Genomic DNA, 16781 nt, shown 5'->3' with positions numbered 1-16781 from the left:
CCCGTGAAGCTGTGGGATGCAAGTACGGAACACAGAGGTGGGGGGCTCTGTCATCAACGGTAGCCTCCTTTAGAGCTGTGGCGGAGTTACAAGCGATCTGGAGGCAGACAGGTACAGTAAGGGTACCTCTGCGGCAGACCGGTACATTAAGGGTACCTCTGCGGCAGACCAGTACAGTAAGGGTACCTCTGCCTGGCTGCCTGGCACAGTAAGGGTGCCTGAGCCAAAGACCTGGAGCCGCAGGGAGGTTCCGGAAAAACAGCGATAGCGCCCCGTTAGTCCTTCGGGCGGTTGGGGGGCCTGACCAACCGGGGATGTGCCATACCACGCCCCGCCCTGAAAGGGGCGGGAGTATAAGACATGATCACGTGATCCGGAAGGGGATCAGCAAAGGCTGCACTGTCCGGGCGTCGACCCACCGTGCCGGCTGGCTCATAAGGCGGGCGGGCAGCGAGGGGCTGCCTGCCCTGGATCGCCCGTAAGATAACCCACTAAAACGTCATACTTTTGTTGTATGAAAATAAACCTGCAGCAGTTCTTTACCCATAACAATGTGTCCTGTGTAATCATTATATGGGCAAGTGTATACAATGCAATGGACGGTGTAGGCACTAAGGAAAGGTGAAAGAGGTAAAGACCAGTGGTCCCTCACAGTGGGGCACTGGGGTGTTGGAATGATGACGTGGTAACAGTCTGACATTTCATGCTTTCATACGAGGGACACATCAACACCATGCATGCTCCAGAAGTGGAACACTACAGCTGCAGGTAACATCTTCCCATGCAGAGCCAGGTGGAATGGAAGATCACAGGGGAGATGTTGGCCATTGCTCCCAGGAGACAGAAAATGCGCACAGCACTGCTTAATGTGAGCTGATGTTTTCCGGTGCTCGGCACCGGCACTTAATCGTCAACACCGTTGCTTACAGCTCAAACTCAACCCAAAGGTATTGGATTGCTTTTTGTGAGCATCAGTTAGGGACACATTCATTGTTTGGTAGGCATGTGAGATTAAGTGAATTGCCCAGACTCACAGGGTGTTGAGCCTACGCCGAGACTCAAACCTGGCTCCCCAGCGCCAAAATCGACAGCTCTTGCCGTTACGCCACATCCTCTCCCCACTTGTATGGTTTAATGATTAGTAGCTGGTTCTGTTAGAGGCAGCGGGAATAGGCACAATGGGCTGGTGCAAGCTGCCTCCTGACGAGAGCCCTGGCAATTATTTTTTTACAGATTGACAAGTGGCACACAGGCGGGAGCTCTTTCAGCTATTTTGCGCCAAAATTGTGAAATACTTTGTCCCTGCCAGTTCGTCAGGTCCAGCCGAAACATCTTTGTAGGAAAAAAAATAAAATGTGCTTTTTAGCCAAGGATGTGTGCGGTTTATTAGCTGCTTCTAGGCCTGCAGATGCCTGTACCTAGAGCTGGCACACTCCACGTGAGGTAGTTATGCGCTTTAGACATCGCATTATTATAATAAATACTAAGTGCTGTGTCCCTGCCAGGCCGCCATACTTACTGGCCCTCATCATAAACTAATAGTCTCAAGTGAATTTGCATAATGTAGGTGTTGCCAAACTCAACCTTCTTGGCAAAGACAACAAAATCCTGGATCAGGCTCCCTGAAATGCCCACGACCACAAGCCTTTCAGAAAGTGTTGATAAGAGAGAGGACTCTTTCACTTGGCCTTGTGCTCTACACATCAGTAGACTCAGGAGGCCACTTCTCCCTGCCACGCATTTGGGGTTCATCAGTGACCCTGTACACATCACTTGTACACAGCTCACTAGCCGTCACTGCAAACACACCTCAGCAGCCCCTTAGAATCCGAGCAGTCTCTCCACACCAGTGTTCTATGGAGACAGCTGCTGCGCTGCGCCTCCACATGTCCAGGAATACACAGGAAACCTCTTTTACAACGCATGCAATACATCGCATACCTTTACAACGCGATCATTACAATGACTGCGTTGTTACATCGCAAACCATTACAACGCAAGTCGTTACGACTTGCTGTAGGGGGCAGAAGGTGTTGGATTTAAAATCCTACACCTTCCCTACTGTTGCACAGACTGGAGTTGAAAAAGTAAATTATACCATGCCAAAATCCAGTGCACCCCCTACAGCAAGTCATTATGACGACTTGCGTTGTAATGGTATGCAATGTAACAACGCTTTCGTTCTAATGACCGCGTTGTATTGGCATGCGATGTATTTGCATGCGTAGTAAAGTGGCCTATTCGGAATACACCCTCCAGAACATCCGAACAATGACTCCAGCACAATGCAGCTGCTGCCCTGTGCCTCCACCTCTCCAGCGATGCACCCTGCAGGGCATGCTAACAATAGCCAACATGATACACATCTGCTGTGTGTGCCAACACATCTCCAGCAATGCACCTGCAAGAGCATAACAACAATAACTCCCATGTAACACAACTGCTGCACCATGCCTCAGCATCTCCTGGGATGCACACTCCCTAATATATTAACACTATTTCTCACACTGTGCCTTCACAATTCCAGCAATGTTCCCTCAGGGACAGTGAATGTATGAGTTATATATAAAAGAAAAATCGCACGAGGGAACATCCTAAAAATACCTCTCACACCGTCCCTCCACATCTCCGGCAATGTTCCCTTCAGAACATCCTAAAAATACCTGCCACACCGTGCCTCCACATCTCAAAGATGTTTCCTCCAGAACATCCTAACAATACCCACCACACCTTGTCTTCACATCTCCAGCAATGTTCCCTCTTGAACATCTGAACAATACCTCCCACACTGTGTCTCCACATCTCAAGCAATGTTCCCTCCAGAACATCCGAACAATACCTCCCACACCGTGTGTCCCCATCTCAAGCAATGATCCCTCCAGAACATCCTAACAATACCTCCCACACCGTGCCTCCACATCTCCAGCAATGTCCCCTCCAGAACATCCTAACAATACCTTTCACACCATGCCTCCACATCTCCAGCAATGTTCCCTCCAGAACATCCTAACAATACCTCCCACACCGTGTCTCCAAATCTCAAGCAATGTTCCCTCCAGAACATCCTAACAATACCTCCCAGACCACGCCTCCACATCTCAAGCAATGTTCCCTCCAGAACATCCTAACAATGCCTCTCACACCATGCCTCCACATCTCTAGCAATGCTCCCTCCAGAACATCCTAACAATACCTCCCACACCATGCCTTCACATCTTAAACAATGTTCCCTCCTCCCACACCTTACCTCCACATCTCAAGCAGTGTTCCCTCCAGAACATCCTAACAATACCACCCTCACCGTGCCTCCACATCTCCATCATTGTTCCCTCCAGAACATCCTAACAATACATCCCACACCGTGCCTCCACATCTCCAGCAATGTTCCCTCCAGAACATCCTAACAATACCTCCCACACCTTGCCTCCACATCTCAAGCAATGTTCCCTCAAAAACATACTAACAATAGCTCCCACATCGGGCCTCCACATCTCAAACAATGTTCCCTCCAGAACATCCTAACAATGCCTCCCATACCTTGCCTTCACATCTCCAGCAATGTTCCCTCCAGAACATTCTAACAATACCTCCCACACCATGCCTCCACATCTCAAACAATGTTCTCTCCAGACCATCCTAACAATACCTCCCAGAACTTGCCTCCACATCTCAAGCAATGTTCCCTCCAGAGCATCCTAACAATACATCCCACACCATGTCTCCACATCTCCACCAATGTTCCCTCCAGAACATCCTAACAATACCTGCCACACTGCGCCTCCACATCTCATGCAATGTTCCCTCCAGAACATCCTAACAATAGCTCCCACACCCTGCCTCCACATCTCAAACAATGTTCCCTCTCCCACACTGCGCCTCCACATATCAAGCAATGTTCCCTCCAGAACATCCTAACAATGCCTCCCACACCTTGCCTCCACATCTCCAGCAATGTTCCCTCCAGAACATTCTAACAATGCCTCCCACACCGTGCCTCCACATCTCCAGCAATGTTCCCTCCAGAGGATCCTAACAATACCTCCCACACCGTGTCTCCACATCTCGAGCAATGTTCCCTCCAGAACATCTTAACAATAGCTCCCACACCGTGCCTCCACATCTCAAACAATGTTCCCTCTCCCACACTGCGCCTCCACATATCAAGCAATGTTCCCTCCAGAACATCCTAACAAAACCTCCCACACCGTGTCTCCACATCTCAAACAATGTTCCCTCCAGAGGATCCTAACAATACCTCCCACACTGTGTCTCCACATCTCAAGCAATGTTCCCTCCAGAACATCCTAACAATACCTCCCAGACCGCTCCTCCACATCTCAAGCAATGTTACCTCCAAAACATCCTAACAATACCTCCCACACTGTGTCCCCACATCTCCAGCAATGTTCCCTCCTCCCACTCCTTGCCACCACATCCCCAGCAATGTTCCCCCCAGAACATCCTAACAATACCTCTTACACTCTGCCTCCACATCTCCAGCAATGTTCCCACCTCCCACACCTTGCCTCCACATCTCAAGCAATGTTCCCTCTAGAACATCCTAACAATACTTCCCACACCATGCCTCCACATCTCCAGCAATGTTCCCTCCAGAACATCCTAACAATACCTCCCACACCGTGCCTCCACATCTCAAGCAATATTCCCTCCAGAACATCCTAACAATAGCTCCTACACCGTGCCTCCACATCTCAAACAATGTTCCCTCCTCCCACACCTTACCTCCACATCTTAAGCAATGTTCCCTCAAGAACATCCTAACAATACCTCCCACACCGTGCCTCCACATCTCCAACAATGTTCCCTCCAGAACATCCTAACAATACATCCCACACCGTGCCTCCACATCTCCAGCAATGTTCCCTCCAGAACATCCTGACAATACCTCCCACACCGTGCCTCCACATCTCCAGCAATGTTCCCTCCAGAACATCCTAACAATACCTCCCACACCTTGCCTCCACATCTCAAGCAATGTTCCCTCCAGAACATCCTAACAATAGCTCCCACATCGGGCCTCCACATCTCAAACAATGTTCCCTCCTCCCACACCTTGCCTCCACATCTCAATCAATGTTCCCTCCAGAACATCCTAACAATGCCTCCCACACCGTGCCTCCACATCTCCAGCAATGTTCCCTCCAGAACATCCTAACAATGCCTCTCACACCTTGCCTCCACATCTCAATCAATGTTCCCTCCAGAAGATCCTAACAATACCTCCCAGACCTTGCCTCCACATCTCAAGCAATGTTCCCTCCAGAACATCCTAACAATACCTCCACATCTCAAACAATGTTCCCTCTAGACCATCCTAACAATACCTCCCGCACCGCGCCTCCATATCTCCAGCAATGTTCCTTCCAAAACATCCTAACAATATCTCCCACATCGTGCCTTCACATCTCAAACAATGTTCCCTCCTCCCACACCGCGCCTCCACATATCAAGCAATGTTCCCTCCAGAACATGCAAGCAGAAATGGTATACAGTTCCTGCGGGGCAAGGGGGGAGGAAGAGACTAGCTGGCACATGCCTCAACGTAGGCTTTTGCGATTCCTTAATTGCGATAATTAAGGAATCGCAAAAGCCTATGCATGTAGGAATCGCTATAAAAATAGCGATTCCTAAACATTCCTTAATTGCTACTCGCAAATTGCTAGTCGCAATTAAGGAATGCTGTCCCATTCATTCCTATGGCCCATAGGAATGAATTGGAGATTGTATGAGCAATTTGCGAGTACCAGTAGGAACTCCCAAATTCCTCATGCAATTTCAAGGGTGCCAGGTTGTCAAAATGACACCCTGTTGCACCCCTGAAATTGATCTGTGCACATATGTTGCACACACACATGCCTTGCGCAACCTGAAACTTTAAAAAATGCACAAAAGTGCATTTTTTGAAGTTTTTGCAAATTACCATGAAGTTCAACTTCATGGTAATTTGCTACTCTTATTAGCGAAATCGCTAATTTTTTAACTTTCATGCATTGCATTTAAGGAATCTCAATTCGAGATTCCTTAAATGCGATAGCAATTTCAGAAATCGCAATTTAGAGATTCCTTAAATTGCGAGTTTTGCATTTGGGATGATGGATCCCAAATGCGAAAATACCGGTCGCAAAGGGGCAGATTCTGAGAATCTGCCCGTTTGCGACCGGTTCTTCCTTTGATGCATGTGCCTGTACGAGTGTTATAAAAAATGTGTTACATTAGCTGGAATTAGACCCTATGTGGAAGCCACGGTAAGTAAAACATGCTGTAAAATGTATGTTGTACGCATGCTTGAGGGTGAGTGTGTTTATGTGCGTAAGAGTGTGTGAATGTGTTAGTATGTTTATGCATGTGTGTGTGTGAGTCAAAGTAAAGGTCAAATGGCATGCTAGGTCACTTCCGCTACCCCAGGCATTTTGGTGAATTGGCGTCCATGCTCACGCAGATCACTGCTGCTCATAAATCTTTACAACAGGGTACTAGCTGAGGCAGTGTGTGAAGTGATTGGTGCCTGAGGATGAGGGCGGGTGACGTCTTACTAGCGTCACACGTTGCTGTTCATTGTGGTTGCTGGCCCAGGAGTTGTGTGCAGGCAAATAGAAGGGGAGAAGGCCTGGACCCTACATCCTGGACCATCTCGTAGTTTCTTCACGCTAGGGACACTGCTTTATACCAAAAGTAGGGGCGATGGGATCCTTCTCACATTCAGAGGGTGCCAGGCAGAGCTGCCACTGCCCTATATATTTTGTGCATGAGTCATGGTGCCCAGCGCAGATACCAGGCATGGGCTCGTGGTTCGGGGCTTACTGGAGGCAGAAAAAAATCACTGCTCCCATAGTTCGCTTTTGTGCCTTTGGAACCTCGACTGACCTACCACTGCCTTAGAATAATGAACCAGCGCGGTGAGGTGTTTGCCATACGATTAATTTGGTGAAATCCTAGGTCTTCCCTCTGAAGACACGATCCAGCTACAGGGTACACTCTGATGCTGGTTGTCTGGATTGTGTATGGTTGAGGGTAGTTCAACTATGGTCCCCTCACACAGGCACACTTCATTTTATTTAGCAGACATACTGCGCATGCCTTAAGCAGGCACAGGATATCAGTAAATATGTGGCTGTCGTTGCATACGCGAGTGCATCCCTGATGCCAATAACCCCTTCCGTTCTCACGTCGGTCAGCGGCTGTCGCGAGCACTACCTCGCTAGTGCTGAGCACGTCCGTTGGCCGACGCAGCCACTCCCACTCATTAGAACTCCCGCACCGCGACGGAATTTGCGCCGTGGTTAAGGAGATAAGGAGCCACGCATAGTGGCAGGGACAGGATTCCCTGCTCTGTCCCAGTTCTTACAGGGCTGCGCTTCCAGTCCTCTCAAGAAACCGGAAGAGGGTTTGAGGTGGGACCTCCACGTTACCATCCTGCCCTTGCTGCTCTGTCCCGCTCCTCGATGGGAACCATCGCTTGCTGATTCTAGTCCCCAGCAATAGATTCCTGCTCTGCTGCTGCCGTGGAATCCCTGAGGTGCCAGCTAAGGAAGCAAGGGAAGTAAAAAAAATGCTGTTGCTCTGTGCATGTGTGTGTGTTTGTGAGTGATGGGCAGTGACTGAGATTGAGTTGGGGTGTGTGAATGTATTTGAGAGTGTCAACGAAAGTGAAAATGAGCGGGAATCTGAGTTTGAGAGAGTGTATGGATAAGTACAAGTTAGTGGAAGGGAGTGGGTGAAGAAGTGTGAGTGTGTTATATGGAGTAGGTGATTGGAGATTGGGGGAGGCTGTGGAAAGGGCATTAGGTGTGTAGCTATTAATGGTGCAGCAGGTGCTGTTGCACCGGAGCTAGAGTCGTTGAATGTGGAAGGGTGTGTGAGTGTTTTAATAAGTGAGAGTGAGACCCTGTATTTATTTATTTATTTATTTATTTACGCAACTTTTATAGCGCGACAAATACCCGAAGGTGTCTCGGCGCTGTGGAGCAACAAGGTTCATCATCCTACCGTCTTCTCACTGGTTAAACAACCATGTTTTCAGAAGCCTACGAAAACTAATCAGATTCGGAGCGGCTTTTATGGCAGTTGGCAGGAGGTTCCAAAGTTTTGGAGTGGCCACGAGAAAGCGCCTGTCGCCCCAGGTGACTGATCTTGTACGTGGCACCGGCAGAAGACTGGTATTGGCCGATCTAAGTTGCCTTCTGGGGGTATAAAGCTGAAAAGCTTCGATCAAGAATCTGGGTCCTGTGCCATGTATGGCCTTATAGGCAATGCAGAGGGCCTTAAATTTAACACGGCTCTCAACTCTCAGCCAATGAAGCTGACGAATACCAGAGGTGGTAGATTTGCGGCGAGGGATGTTGAGGAGAATCCTAGCAGCCGCGTTCTGAATAGCTTGCAGCTTCATGATGACACGCTTCTGAGTGTGGAGGAAGAGAGCGTTCCCATAATCTATTTTTGAGAAGACTAAGGTGGAGACCAGAGTCTTCCCAGCAGACGGAGGGAGATAAGGTAGCAGCTTCTTGATCTTTTTCAAGATGTAGAATGAAGATGACACAACCTTATTAACATGGAGGTCAAAGACCAGCTTGTTGTCGAAAATCACTCCCAGGTTTCTGGCTTTTTCCACTGGGACAGGTGGATGGCCGAGCTTATCTGGCCACCAACCGCAAGACCATTCAGGAGAGAGTTTTCCGAAGGTCATGATCTCGGTCTTGTCCGAGTTAAGCCTAAGACAGTTCAAGGCCATCCAGGTACTGACCTCGAGCATAGCTTTCTGGAAGTTGGCTGCTACAGTAAGGCCATCCTTATGGATACCCAGCACCAGCTGGGTATCATCTGCATACGATATTAACTGTATCCCATAGGCCTTTATTATCCTCGCTAAGTCCGCTACATAGATGTTGAAGAGCATGGGACTTAGCGAGGAGCCTTGTGGGACTCCACAAGGGAGTGCAGAGATGGGAGAGTAAAAGTCTCCGAGCCTTACTGTCTGGGTACGGTTTGCCAGGAAGGATGAAATAAGATCCTTAGCCCGACCATTTATCCCCAGAGTTGTGACACGGTCGACAAGAGTGACATGGTCGACCGTGTCAAAGGCTGCTGACAAATCCAAAAGGATAAGAACAGCCGCCCCTCCCTGATCCATGATCGTCCTGATCTCATCAGAGGCCTTTATCAGAGCGGTCTCTGTTCCATGCCCTCTCCTGAATCCAACCTGCGTTTCGTCGAGAAGTTGGTGAGTCTCGACGAACTCTGAGAGCTGCTGATTCATCAGATATTCGCATACTTTGGCAGGAAAGGGCAGGCACGCAATTGGTCTATAACTTGCGACAGCAGTAGGATCTAAGGACGGTTTTTTTAGGAGGGGTTTAATAACAGCCTTCTTCCATATACTAGGAAATTGGCCTGTTAGGAATATATTATTGCAGATTTCCATCAATGGGAGTGAGATCACTTCAGTGAGTTTCTGCATCACGGACGGGGGACAGGGGTCCAAGGGAGAGCCTGATTTAATGGTGGAGATGATTTTGATCACATCCTGATGTGAGACAGGTGAAAAACAGGAAAAGGAGTCAGGATTAGGGTGTGACAGTATTTCTTTCCTGCTGTCGCCTCTATGTTCAGTTCTAGTGTCCTTTCCAAATGAAGCGTATATATCTGCAACCTTCGTAGTAAAGAAGGTGGCCAGTTCGTTGCAGAAAGTCTGTGAGGGCTCCACTCCAGGTCCAGTGGAGGGGGTGGACAGGGTGGTAACAACGGCGAAAAGTTCTCTGGCAGAGTTAGCAGCAGTCTCAATTTGTGCTGAGTAAAAGACTGTTTTCCGGGCCAGGATCGCCTTTTTATAGATCATGAGAGCGTCTTTATAGGTTTGTCTAGCTGTGTCACAGTAAGCTTTCCTCCAGCGCCTTTCTAAATTCCTACAATGTTGGCGATGTAGACGGAGATCTTCATTATACCAGGGGGCCGAAGGAGATACTCTATTTGGTTGCATAAATTTCTCTGGGGCCACTAGATCAGCGGCATTTCTGATCCAGTCCTGGAACTCTGAAGCTGATGGTGACAAGCTATTTCCTCCCTGAGGACAGGAGGAGGCCAAGGAATGCAACATCTGTGGGAGATCTGCAGTTTTCCAGGCCCGGGTACCTATCTTGATACGCGGTCTGGGGTGCGGAAAGGCAGAGAGTCGTGTATCTAATTGAAAAATAATAGCCCTATGATCTGACCATGAAATTGGAATAATGTCTGATATAGTAATGTCAGGATCATTAGTAAATAGCCTGTCCAAGGAGTGTCCGGCTTGATGAGTAGGGCCCTTGACTAGTTGGTGCAGTCCGAGATTGGCAAAATCAGTCGTAAGTTGGGCAGTGTCTGGGTTGTCCTGATCTTCCAAATAAAAGTTGAAATCTCCCAATATAGTAAATTTATCAGAGCAGATGACATTGTCACTCAGGTCAGAGAGGGTAGAGAGAAAAGAATTACGGGGGCCAGGGGGTCGATAGAGTATTATACCCTTTAGTGCCCGCTTGGGATTAATACTGATAGCAAAAACCGCTGATTCACAGTTAACCGAGTTTATAGGATCGAGTGTGGTGCGATATTTGTCCTTGTAAATAATTGCAAGGCCCCCACCTCGTCCTATAGGCCTGTCATGTCTTGCAACACTATATCCAGCCGCAGTAGCGTTGCAGAAATCCGGGCCTGACCCGGCATCTGCCCAGGTCTCGGTAACAAATAATAAATCCAAGTCATGGGTGACTATAAGTTCACTAATGTAGAAACTGTGACATGGGAGCGAGCGCGCATTGATAAGCGCAGCTCGGCAACCATGTGGAGTTAAATTCTCTCTAGCATATGGTGTGCCGTGGATTGGATCAGGGTGGGCTGATAGACAAGTTGTAGTAAATTGATAGCTACAGCCTGGACATATGAAAGGGCGAGTGGGTATCGCAGCGGTCAGGACAGCAGTAGTACAGGCCTGACATGGCTTACCGGGATTTAGCTCTAGTAGGTGCTGGGGAGTGTACAGCAGTCGGGAACCAGGGGTTGTGGCCCTGGGCCGGGTCCGGCCGCGGACGGACGCAGACGGGCTTGGCTTTGGCGCGGCTTCGGCGCGCGCCCGCTGCGCCAGCCCGCTGCGCCGTCTGGCCATGGTTCCAATATATGGGGCGTGAGGAGGGTGGGAGGCCGGCGCGACTGGAGCGCTGCCCGAGCCCACACCCAAGATGGCGCCCGCTGCCGCCTTTCACACAAACAAGCAGCTAGGCGAGGCAGGAGGAAAATAGATTGAGCGTGAAAGGTGTCAGTGTGCCTAACCTCAATTCCCGCTACAGAACAAACTAATTAGAAGCCCCCAGGAAATTTTCTGCACATAAAAATTTACACGTTGAAAATCAGAAATTCAGATTGTTAAAACAGGCGGAGATGATGGCTGAACACTGTTTGCTCGCAGCCCTAGTACTCCCGACTAGGGAGAGCTCTAAAGAAGAAGTACTTTGTGTGTGAGTAACTGTAAGTGTGAGTGAGTATGAGTGTGAGCGACAGTGAGGGTGGGGGGAAGCGAGTTATTGCAAGAGGGAGTGAGTATGAGTGAGAGACTAGGGGGCCTATTAGGATGGTGGGCGAACTCGCGTCCGCCAGCCACCCTAGCGATAACAGGACCGTCTGCCAGTGGTGCGACGGTCCCGCGCTGGCAATTTGGATGCCACCGCCACGGTGGCGGTGGCGGTGGCATACCATATACATTGCATTGTGGCAGGCGGTGCTGGAAGCAGCACCCGCCACAATGCAAGCTATGCATGTCTCGCATTTGCATGCACATCGTGGCAGGCACCATGTGGTGCCAGCCACCTTGAGCATGCAAATGCAGGGGTGTTCCATAGGTAACCCCCATGTGCACCCCTCCAACACCCTGGGTGCCTGCAACGGGCCCACAAAGAAAAAACTGCATGCCTTTCCATGGCGGAGTCACCGCCATGGAAAGGCACTTCTCCGCCATCATCGTAATATGGATGGCGGTGTCTGCAAGGCACCGCCACCATATTGCTGTGCTTTTCCGCCCGGTAGGCGATCGGATTGCCTACCAGCGGGAAACAGGATGACGGTCTTCCCGTCTGCCGGGGTCCCCCCCCCCCCCGCCATCTTAATGTGGCGGAGGGGAAAAGACATGAGTGCGGTGACTTTTGGCGGGAAGATCACCACAGCCATACGGGCGGTGGCGATCCGCCCGCTATACTAATCACCCCCCAGGTGTGTGTTTGTTTGCGTGTCTGATTGTGAGCCTGCCACTGCCCATGGCATACTGAATATAATTCTTTGCTTACAGCGGCACCCAAGGTAACATGCTGCTGCTGGCATATTGGATAGAATTCACCCATTAAGAGAGCGAACCCATGGCAAAATGCAGGCCGTGACATACTAAAGCAATCCTTGGCATGGGCACCTGCGGCGAAATGCTTTAGCTGTGACTTGCGGAGTCTCTTCTTGGCATAAGGGAGGGCACCCAAGGCAAAATGCAGATCTTGAAATACTGGAAGAAATGCTTGACATAAAGCGGCACTTATGCCAAAATGTTGGTGGTGGTATAGTGGAGACAATTCTTTGGCTCAGAGATGGCAGCCGTGCCATATTGGGGATGAGTGGGCAGTTTGGGGGAAGCAAATCATGATAAAATGCTGCTTCTGAAATACTGGAGGTCATTTTTGACACATGGGATTTAGGCAATACCAGTGGCAACATTCTGGTACAGGAATATTGTATGTAATTGTTGCTGTAGGGGGTAACCATAACAAAATGCTGGCATTGGCACAATGAAGTTAAGTCTTAATACATGTGCAAACCTCAAGGCAAATATAGAAGAAAATGGGGTGAACCCCTGGCACGTATTACCACTTTTAAAGATCACCAGCTGCCTGGCATCTCTACTAGGTGTACGGATAGTTTTTCTGCAGGAAGAAATTAATGAGGTTTGGAGCAAGGCTGTAGGGAATTAACTGGATGCTCCCACTCAACCTCATTCTGTAACAGCAGCGCCACCTGGTGGCTACACTGGCTTAAAACACTGATATTTCCAGATAGAGTTTATTGTCCCAGTAGACCGGTGATACTCAAAGTAGGGCAGCCTGGGTGCGGCCTACCTGGCCTTTAATTGCGGCCCCCTGATGTGCAGCAGCACTGGGCTGCTGCTCACTTCACAGAGCAGGCGCATTCAGGAAGCTGTGAAACAAACGGGCATAACTGTAAAGAAGAAAAGAAGGTGTCCTAGACATATTATCTTGAGGAACACCTTTAGTTTTAAAGACATCGTGCACTGAACATGTAAAAACATGATAAACTCTTTGCAAACTTTAAAAAAGTGCATTTTAAGAACATGCATGAGCTTTTTATCTTAGTAGATCAGATTGTATCACTGCATGTGGAGGCATTTATTAGCAGTGATTGTGTTCAAACATGATCTTGGAGACATTCATGCGGCCCCCAGTCTGAAAACAATGCCATTAGTGAACCAAGAGGCACGTTATTTGTCAGGTGCACCTTATGTGTAGTCTTGTTTGTTATATAATTGGAAAACAAGAGGAGGTTTTGTACAGCACATGCCCGGAACTCATATATTTTAAGGGGCTCTTATATGTGATAATAAAGAAATAGGCGACGTGACATTAACTTATTACCTAGGATCGCACAATTTCGTCCAGTGGGGAAGCCAAGACTGATACCAGGTTTTTCTGTTTCACATTTTGCAATTCAACTACCAGATGAATATCCCTTTCCCTCTCAAGCTTTACATTACAAGTTAAAGGTTTGACTTTAATTCTTGGTGCATGAGAATACAGCGTTGGTGGCAGACCGAAGACATGTAAACGCTTGGTTTGTTGTCCACACCCTGCATCTAATTTGCGTCCCCCTATGCCCACCTTTCATCACCCGACACTTCCATTGCTGGCATCGATGCAGCCCTCGGTCATGCCACAGACAGTACTTTGCGGCCGCCGGGGAAATGTTTACGAGTACCCATGCAATAGACCTTGCTTGTAGTGGACATGCACACCATCAGGAGTTTCTCTAGTACACTGCAGCTCTTACAAGCTGAAAGATACTGTCATTCTTGCCCTTCAATGGCTACTGAAAGGGGAGTATTGATTCCTTCTAATTTAAAAGTATTGTGTTTGTGGTTAATTTAATTCCACGCATGTAGAATGTTTCTTATCCCTGAACCCATCCTATCAGGTGTCTTGATGTCTAGGCACTATGCACTCTACTCACAGCAACATATATTCCTAAGAGTGCTTCCATACAGGAGCAACAGGTTCTGCTGGTGGTCCCTGTACATGGTCCATGGAATTGTGGCACACGTGTCCAACACCATATGAGAGACCTGAGTTGTGTTATGCAGGGTTTGCGATTCAGATTAGATTCAGAGTTGTTTTGAGATGTATCTCTAGCTGCCTGCCCTCTCCTTAGCCACCTTTCTAACTCCATTCTGTACCCTCTTGTGCACACCCAGCCCTTCCTATACCCATCCCTCCTTTTGGCCCCCTGTTCCCTGTTCCCCCCCTCTCTGCCAGCATGACTGCACTACATGCCCCTCTGCTTCCCCCTCCTTCGGTTGCCTCTGATCTATGGTTCCTGCTGCCTGCTGTGTCTTGTCCTGTCTTGGATAAGTAAATGATATTCAGTTGTAACTGGGCTGAGGATCGTGGCTAGGTCTGGGTATGGTCATGACCACACAGGCTTCTCTCTGCCCCTTGTTTATCTTCGGTTGACTATTCTGTGCTCTGTCTAGTTGTGACACTACCTATATAAATGCTTTATTGCCTTGGCAGTTGGGTCTAAAGGCCCTGAGTCGGGCACGCTATAACTGTGTTTGTTTCATTTTTCTTCTTCTCCTAATTTAACTTGTTTATATTTTTAACTTAAATATATATTTTTATATATTTTATATATTAAGATCTGTCTTAGAAAAGCGTACCAAGGCACTGTAGAGCCACTCTTGAGAAGTAGTTGTCAGGGTTTTGATCTTTCCCTGGACAGTGTACAATTGTGCAGCTGTAGTCTTGTAATCGTTGACCCCAACGTTCAATGCGAGGAGGCATCTTGCCCTTTGGCTTGCCAAAGATGGTCAACAACACTTAATGATCCATCACTAGCATGAAAGACTTTCCATGTAAGAATACGTGGAAATGTTCACAAGCCCACACCAATGTTAAACTTTCTTTCCCAGGTTGTGAATAGGCACATTCAGTTTGGAACAGACTTCTGCTTGCATACACCACAATATGCCTTCGAGCATTTGAGTGTCCTCTCAGCTGTGCAAGGATTGTGCCTAACCCGAATGGGCTTGCGCCAACAAAACCCCTGTATAAAACTTTGGATTAAAGTATGCCATTTCAGTAGCATTCTCTATAGCTAGTTTGATCTTCTTGAAGCTTTGCTCACATTCATGTGACCGATAAAATGAAACATTCTTTTTCGTCAGGTCTTTTAACAGAGTATTTAGGGTGGCAAAGTCTCTTGTCAAAGTCTATGTAGAACAGTAGCTGGCCATGCGAAGAAATGAACATAATATGAAAACATCTTGTGGGGGGACTGGAAGTAGACAACGCTTTCACTGTAGCTGGATCAGGTATCTTACCCCATCAGAAAAGAAATGGCCAAACAATTTTAGCTTCGTCTTTTGGAACTAACATTTGTCACCATCGAAAGTCAAACCTGCATCTGCAAGTCGACAACACCCTTGCATGAGAGCTTTATCATGCTCCTTCTGTGTAGCTCTGAAAACCAATGTGTCATCACTACAATTAAATGCATTTATAACAGGCTGTATGGTACGTTGAATGACATCTTGAAACAGCTCTGCAGCTGATGACACACCGAAATGTAGTCTTTTATATCAGGACAGACCAATATATGTAGAAGAGGTTGTAATGTACCTGCAACTCTCCTTGAGTTCCAACTGATGATAGCCTTTATTCAAATTAAGGTGAGAGCAGACCTTCACTCCATTCAATTGGGTTATCGTGTCAGCAATGTATGCACTTTGATGTTGTTCTGATTCAATTGCCTTGTTCACTTGACACATGTCAACGCAGATTTGTACAACTTCTTCATTGACCTTTTTGGGCACTACTACTATGGGAGAAACCCTAAGCGTTGAAACAATTGTACGTTCAATTATATCATGTTTGAGCATTGATTCAAGTTCTTTTTCAACAGATTCCTGTAAATGAAATGCAGTTCTCCTGTCATTGAGCATAGGGCGTCCTCATTAAAGTGTAGTTGTACTTTCCTAGTCTTGAGTTTCCTACTCCATGAACCGACAAAGGGAACTGACCCACTATTACTTGATGAGCATTCATGTTATAGTTCACTGATTTCAGTCCCATATCAGCAGCTGTGCTGAAGCTGAGCAAACAGGCACTTGACGCCATATCTTAAAGTACATGAATGGGTGCTTGTGTTTTTGTTTTCTTGTGTTTATTCGTAGCTTCAAGTGAAGCTTGACTTTTTAATGGCGTTGATGCAGCCAATGTATACACTTTAGTTTTCGATGGCTTAAGTCGTGGCAATGGAGATAGATCATTGTATTTCTCCTCAGGCATTATGTTTATCAACGTACCACTGCCGTTAATGAGAAATTGTTTACTTTTAGTGCAATCTTCGGACAGTGTTTGAATGACTTTGGTGACTTTTCATGTTGACTTTTCTTTGACCTTTATTTTTCTTTACAAGTGGCCAGTCCAACATGCATGCATTTTTCTGAGGTAAACATTGACATTACACAA

The 16781-nt window shown here is 47.8% G+C and overlaps 1 protein-coding gene across 1 annotated transcript in view; it reads left to right on the top strand.

The window, feature by feature from the left end:
* Nucleotides 1–16781, top strand: part of CELSR3 (cadherin EGF LAG seven-pass G-type receptor 3) — a 690139-nt gene that overhangs the window by 332613 nt on the left and 340745 nt on the right. The window lies entirely within an intron of this gene.

The sequence above is a fragment of the Lissotriton vulgaris genome, unplaced genomic scaffold (assembly GCF_964263255.1).
Source record: "Lissotriton vulgaris unplaced genomic scaffold, aLisVul1.2 SCAFFOLD_410, whole genome shotgun sequence".
Classification (NCBI taxonomy): Eukaryota; Metazoa; Chordata; class Amphibia; order Caudata; family Salamandridae; genus Lissotriton; species Lissotriton vulgaris.
This window is presented reverse-complemented; position numbering and strand designations above follow the sequence as displayed.